The sequence below is a fragment of the Lemur catta genome, chromosome 12 (genome assembly GCF_020740605.2).
Source record: "Lemur catta isolate mLemCat1 chromosome 12, mLemCat1.pri, whole genome shotgun sequence".
Lineage (NCBI taxonomy): Eukaryota > Metazoa > Chordata > Mammalia > Primates > Lemuridae > Lemur > Lemur catta.
Genome location: NC_059139.1, coordinates 66597411 through 66605438, shown reverse-complemented (window position 1 = coordinate 66605438; position 8028 = coordinate 66597411).

Here is an 8028-nt window from a genome sequence, read left to right as displayed (position 1 = left end):
CAGCTAATCTAGAAGGGTGATTGAGGATGGTCTCAAGGAGGAAATGGCATAGAAGCTGAAAATTGGAAAACAAGAGATCCTTTACCACATCAAGATCTGGGGGTGGAACATTCAGCAGATGAACTGACAAATGGGAAGGTCTCAGAAGAAATGAGCTTGGTGTGTTTCAGAAACAGAAATATTACTGTGGCTGGTGCAGGAGGAACATGAGGCTGGGGATGTAGGGAGAAGCCGGGTTATATCTGACCTTAGAAGCCAATATAATGCAATGTTGCATTTATTCTATGTGCCATAGAAAATTGTGGAAGGGTTTTGATCAGGGGTGTGATACGAACAGATTTCCTGCTGCCCTGTGGAGGATGAACTGTAGGGGAGCGGAGAAGAATACTTCTCAACATTCATGAACTCAAAAGTCATGCTTCCCTCCCCTGCATTCCTGTACAGCTTTATCTGTACCTTACTAAGGACATTTTTTTTCCTTACTTTGTATTCTGATTATTTCGTTCAAATCTTGGCTCCACTGTCTGGGAAGAATTCAGTCTGATTCATCTTTGCCATTCCCATAGTCTTAGCACGATGCCTTGCCCATAATACGCTCTCCACAAATATTTATTGAATGAATGAATCATGGAATGAGTGATAATTCAGACTCTACTTGAACACCTTCAAAGAGCATAGCTTCATAAAGCAACCCATTCTATCGTTGCAAGATTCTAGAGGCTTAAAAATGTTTGCAAATTGATCTAAAATGGATACTTCTTTTTTTTATTTAACATCTTTATTCTTCCATTTTTCTGCAGAAGAATGGAGAAAAACATTTCCTCTTTCACAAAATCATCCTTTATTTATCTGCTGACCACTATTATTATTCACAAATGTTTCACCTTTGTGATTCCCAAGTTCTTCAATTGTTTTTTGGACATCTTTTTGTTTACTCACTCTCTTCCCCACTTTCCTCAGTATACACTTTAGTTCAAGTCATAACCCCCTTAAAATGTGTATCATGAATGGAATATAATATATTTACATGGATTTGAAGAATCAGAGTACATTGAGGCTGTTAACTAACTTTTGTGTAGAGTGATACATGCACGTATGCTAAACCGTTAACGTTTTAAATAGTTTCATCAAAATATTGGTACCTATTGAAATGTTTAATTAGATTATTAAAATGTTTCAACTGACTGGAAGTGAATGACTGATAATTTATGACCCTTTGCCCTGGGCTTGTCACTGATTCACTGAAGCAACTGAACTTGTTAGAGAAGAGTCAGCTCTATCTCATAGAGCTTTTGGTGGTGTGATTTGAGTTAAGGTTAATAAAGAGGCTAAACTGGTAACAGGTAATCTTTCTAAACCACAGGTATGTGTGTACCAGGGATCTTAATTCCCTTGATCCTCTACTTCTCAGTTAGGCTTGTGAGCTGCCAAATATAAAACGGGATAACCCAGAGGCAAAATAAAGCATAGAATCATATAGTAGCACCTAGAGTTAGCCAAACTGCAAATTTTGAGGGCACTTCCCTCCACAAAATGGGTCTTAGTTCTGACACCTAGCTGCAAATTTGGGAGGGTTCCCAAAACTACCCCCAGGTTTGTTAATTCACAAGAAGGACTCACAGAACTCACTATACTCATGGTTATTGTTTATTACAGGAAAGGACACAGATTAAATTCAACCTAAGGAAGATGCACATAGTGTAGAGTCTGGGAGGATTCCAAATGTGAAGCTTCTCTTGTCTTCTCCCATAGAGTTTGGACGAGTTCTCCTCCTGGCATGCTGTGTGGCTGCATGCATGGAGTATTGCCAAACAGGGAAGCTTACCTGACTTTGATGTTTAGGGTTTTTATTGGGGCTTCCCCAGGTAGGTATGATTCGTTGATTTATTGCCCACACAGTTAAACAGGTTGACTGATAATGTGTGACCCAAAGCTCCCACCTTAAATCACATGGTTAGTCTTTCTGGCTTGGATAGTCCTCACCCAAGCAAAGATTCCTAATGAAGTGTGATATAGACTACCTCTCAGAAGATGAGATCAAAGGCCAGACCTCTCTTTGGGCAAGACCAAAGATTTTACTATACCATTGTAGTTTTCTAATGTGAATAATTTGAAATAGTTATATATTATTATTCAATTTTATTATTGCAGAGTATAATGCACAATTATAATGGTTTTTAAAAATAAAGTGCAAAATATCAAAGACATTTTGAGGTAGGCTCTTGGGGCATCTCTGCTGGGAGTACTGTGGAAAGTTTTGTGAAGCACTGTCTCAGTCTAAAGCTGGGGTTTGCAAACTATGCCTGTGGGCCAAATCCAGCCTATGCCTGATTTTGTAAATAAAATTTTATTGGGCTACAGTGCCACTCATTCCTTTATGTATCATTGATATAGTGGCAGAGTTGAGTAGTTCTGACAAGACCATATGCCCCAAAGTCCAAAATATTTACTCTTGGGCCTTTACAAGAAATATTTGCCAATTCCTGGTCTAATAGATTGTATTGCACAATGTAGAACAGGTCTTGGGAGGAGGACATTTTAGAGTAGAAGAAAACTACATGCAACAGAAAATCTTTCATAGCACATTTCATAGGTGATAATTCCTCTTGCCTTTGGAATTGGCCTGAGTCATAAAATCATAAATTTGAATGTAATCATAAAGACCACCTCCCTGTTTATTTCAGAATCTCTTTTTTCAAGCTCTACAAAATGAACCATCTTTTGCTTAAATACTTCAATTGATTGGCTCAGCAATACCTTAATAAAGGATGAAGAGAAAATGAGCAAAATCTTTGTTTTATTTGTCTGAACGAAACCTGATAATTAATACATTGCATGGCTTATCTACCTATCTTGACCGTAATAGTGACCATTACCTTATCCCTAGATTTATCTAATTAACTTCTTTTTATTTTTCTTTGCCCTAATAGCTTCTACTCTTTATAATACAATTTTTAAATTTCTATTTATATAAGTCATCTTGAATCTTTTTTTGAAACAAGATGTGATATGTACCAACGGGCCTCTTAAAATTTTGTCTTTTTCTTGATAGAAAAAAAATGCATGCAGCAGTGATTCATTAACCTAGAAACTTCTAGGTGTCTAGAATAATGCTACTTGCTTTGCCTGTTCTGAGAGTAGTAGCTCTGTACTGCTGCTTCAGAAACAAGAATTATTAGCAATTTGTTCATTTTATCTCAATTCTACCTTAAGTGATAACTAATTTATCATTATTTTTGTTGAAATTTTTGATTGACATGTTTTTATTATGAATTAAGTATACTTTATTATGGTCTCATTGACTGGATTTGGAAACATAAAGTACATCTCCCAAGGCAGTATCTTTAGCCACATTTTATAAAAAAACCAGTTTCCTACAAAAAAACAAGTAAAATTTTGAAAATAAAGTAAATATTCTCAGATATTTCTAATTCTTTTGGTATATTTACATTTAAAAATAGAATCTATTCTTGAGAAAATGCCAGTGAAAAAGAAGATTCAAAGTACAAAAATATAGAAACACTGTTTTGATCCCCTTTTGCCTAGAAGTAACTGAAGGTGTACTTTTTTCTTCAAGAAAAATTATTGTCTTAGTCAAAGCAGGGACTAAAAACTGTTGTTAAATAACCAAACAAATAAAATTAAAAGCTTCTAGGTAGGATGGAGTGGCTATGGCAGACTAATGCTGGAAAGTATGGATAAAATATAAAATTACAACTAGAATGAACAAATATAAAAACAGTTTATTAAAGGCATCAGAGAAACGCTGCAGCAATAAGAACTACAAGAGTTAATATTCCATAAAAGGGAAAATCACAAAGAGGTAGTCTGACATGCTCCTGTTGTATTTTTCCTGGGTGCATATGATAATTCTTGGTGTAGGCAAGAAGATAAATATACTTGTTATATACTAAACAGAAAATTGATGTCAGAAAATCCAGCAGGGCTTCTGCCGGACTCAAGAAAGCAGAGTGACAAAATTAGAGATTAAAAAGCACAGGGCTGTTCCACCCTCAAGTTATTTGCCATATTTTGAAACTCTGCAATTATAGAGACTAAAAACACAAGGAAAGAACTCTGAAAAGTAGAGCAGAATTTTTGTTAGTCTCATAATGTTTAGGAGACTATGATTAGAGTTTGAGATTTACCAGAGAGAGGGGGCACAGCAAATGTAACATGCTCTCAGATGAAAGCCCTGAAGAACTGTCTCAAGAACAAAATTAGATTTAGCCTTTCCAAAACTGAAATTCAGCCTCAACTTGGTTCAAAGTCAATGAAAACCTGAATATTGTGAATGAAAATCAAGAGAAACAACAGAAAATGGAAACAGACCCAGCTGTAATTAGAAAGGACTTTACAGTAACTATGACTCATGGTTGAAGAAATAGATAAAAAAAGACAAAACAGAGGAGAAGATAAAAAGCTCTCTGGAGAATTAGAACTTGCAAAAGGAATCAATTGGAAATTGTCAAACTAAAAAGTACAATAAGGAAAATCAAGAACTCCATAGATGAATTTGGTATTGGATTAGAAGAGTAGAAGACAGGAGTGAAGAAGTAACTAGAAGATAAGTGATTAGAAAATACATAAACCAAAAGAGAAAAAGAAGAAACAAAGTACAAAAATGAGCATAAGATCCATGTGGACCACAGTGGAAAGTTCTAAAATACATTTATTTATTTGGAGTACCAAAAAGAGAAGAGAGAAAAGAGACAGAAGTAATATCAAAAGAGATAATGGCAAATATTTATTCCAAAATTGATGAAAACCATTAATTTAAAGATCCAAGAAGATTTGTGAACCTCAAATAGATTAAAAAATTAACTAGACACATAGTAAAAACAGCTGCTGAAAACTAAAGAGAAGAAGAAAAGCAGCCTAAGATAAAAGGTACCAGACTTTTTTTTTCATTTCAGCATATTATGGGGGTACAAAAGTTTAAATTATGTATATTGCACTTGACCCCTCCCCCAATCAGAGCTTCAAGCATGTCCATCCCCTAGACGGTGTGCAACTCACTCATTATGTATGTATAAACCCATCCCCTCCCCTGTTCATCTGCCTGACACCCGATTAATGTTATTCCTAAATGCGCTCTTAGATGATGATCAGTGAAAACAATTTGATGGTATGTGTGGTGCTTATTTTTCCATTCTTGGGATACTTCACTTAGTAGAATGAGTTCCAGCTCTATCCAGGAAAACAGAAGAGGTCCTATATATATCACCATTGTTTCTTATAGCCGAGTAGTACTCCATGGTATACATATACCACATTTTATTAATCCACTCATGAATTGATGGGCACTTGGGTTGTTTCCACATCTTTGCAATTGTGAATTGTGCTGCTATAAACATTCGGGTGCAGATGTCTGTATTATAAAATGTCTTTTGTTCTTTTGGGTAGATGCCCAATAACGGGATTGCTGGATCAAATGGTAGGTCTACTTGTGTCTGTTTAAGGTATCTCCATATTGCTTTCCACAGAGGTTGCACTAGTTTGCAGTCCCACCAGCAGTGTATGAGTGTTTCTATCTCTCTGCATCCATGCCAACATTTATTGTTTTGGGACTTTTTGATAAAGGCTATTCTCACTGGAGATAAGTGATACTGGAGATTGTGGTTTTGATTTGCATTTCCCTGATGATTAGAGATGTTGAGCATTTTTTCATGTTTATTGGCCATACTTCTGTCTTCTTTTGAAAAATTTCTATTTCATGTCCTTTGCCCACTTTTTATAGGGTTGTTTGATTTTTTCTTGCAGACTTTCAAAGGAGCAATAACAACAACAAAAGAAACAGAAGAGAATGGATAGACAGCTTTAGTGTGCTCAAATGAACAAACAAACTTCCAACTTAGATTTCCATCTCAAGAAAAATATCCTTAAAATATTTTTTTGAAAAATAAGACGAGAGAATTTCATAAGCAAGTATGCCTTGTTTGAAATATTAACAGAAGTTCTTTATGCAGAGAGAAAGTGATCCTACACAGAAACATGGATGTGTAGGGTATAACAAGCACAGAAAAGAATAAGTAGATGAATAAACATAATTGAATATTGATTGCATAAAATGATAATATTGTCTTTGGGATTAAAAATGATATACAGTTAAAATGCATGAGAGTAGTAACAAAAAAATGGGAGGAGTAACTGTAATTAAAGTGTTATAAAAAACTAGCATTATCAGGAAAGAGGTAGAAAAAAATTATAACAGCAAGAAATCAGTCAATAAAACATGAAGTATTTCAGAGTGTAATTACCCAAAGAATTTAAAAATAATATATAACAAATAATGTATAACCAACTTAATATAAGAAAAATATAATAATTAAAATATTTGATTAATCCAAAAGTGGTGAGAAAAGAAAGTAGCATATAAAATAGTTGGATCAAATGGAAATGAATAAGGTGGTGGATATAAACACAACCACATAGTGATTTCATTGCATGTAAATGGACTCAGTACTCCAAGTAAAAAGCTAAGATTATCAAACTAGTTAAAAAATGAAATTTACTATATATGCTTCTTTTTTATTTTTTTTTGAGACAGAGTCTCGCTCTGTTGCCCGGGCTAGAGTGAGTGCCGTGGCGTCAGCCTAGCTCACAGCAACCTCAAACTCCTGGGCTTAAGTGATCCCACTGCTTCAGCCTCCCGAGTAGCTGGGACTACAGGCATGCGCCACCATGCCCGGCTAATTTTTTCTATATATATTTTTAGTTGGCCAGATAACTTCTTTCTATTTTTAGTAGAGACGGGGGTCTCACTCTTGCTCAGGCTGGTCTCGAACTCCTGACCTCGAGTGATCCACCCGCCTTGGCCTCCCAGAGTGCTAGGATTACAGGCGTGAGCCACCGCGCCTGGCCAATATATATGCTTCTTATAATAGAAAAAACCATAAATATAAGGGGCAGATTAACTTAAAAATAAAACAAAAGAAATAGATATATTTTATAATCATTGACAAAATATGGTATAGCTCTACAAATATAAGATAAAGTGGGCATTAATAGAATTACATTTTTAGAGATGAAGTGGGAAATTTACTATTGGCAAAAGGGGTCAAATAATCAGAAAACCATAAAACCCTAAATATTCATGTTCTCAATATCACAGCACACACTGATAGAACAAATGGAGAAATAGAAAAATTCACAATCATATTGAGAGACTAAAGCAAGTCTCTAAATATTTAATAAAACAACCAAAAATAAAATCAATAAACTGGTAAAAGATCTGAAAAGCCAAAGAGCAACACTGACCTCCTTGACATACATAGAAAACTGTATCTAATAAGAACAGGATAAAAATGCTTTTCAAATAAAAATATAATATCTCTAAAAGTTGACCATTTGGTGAGTTATAAAGCAAATTTCAAAAGATTGAAATAATTAGGAATGTGTAATTCTACCTTTGTGGAATTAACCTAGATATCAGTACAAAAAATAAACTAGAAAATCCCAAAGTGCTTTCAAGTTAACCTATATACTAATAAATATACCAAAAGTCAAAAAAAATGATGAAAAGTAGAAAATATTTCAAAGTAAATGATAAGTAAGGTTCAACATTTCATAGCAAACTATAATTCCATGAAAGAACATTGGTGAATCTCACAAGCATTATGTTGATCAAAAGAAAGCAGACACACACTACACTGTGTGATTTCATTTAGAATAAGACAAAAGTTCATAAACAAGCTAAACTATTCTCTGATGTTCGAATTTAGAATGATTCTTTCCTGGGATAGGGGGAGAAGGGGGTGTTTGGAAGGAATTATATGGAGACTGCTGGTGCTCTGGTAACATTCTACTTCTTGGTTTAGGTCTGGATGTGTTCCCTTTGTGAAAATTCAATTTGTACATTCAGAATTTGTATATTTTTTAAAAAGTACATTTCAGTTCAATTAAAAGTTTGCTTTAAAACAGCATAATCAACTTCAAGGCTGTTGATGTCGTGACATTGTGTTCATTCTTATATTTAGATGTCATCAATGTTCTTGGTTATGTTTCAAGGGAAGGAGCTAAAAAAAA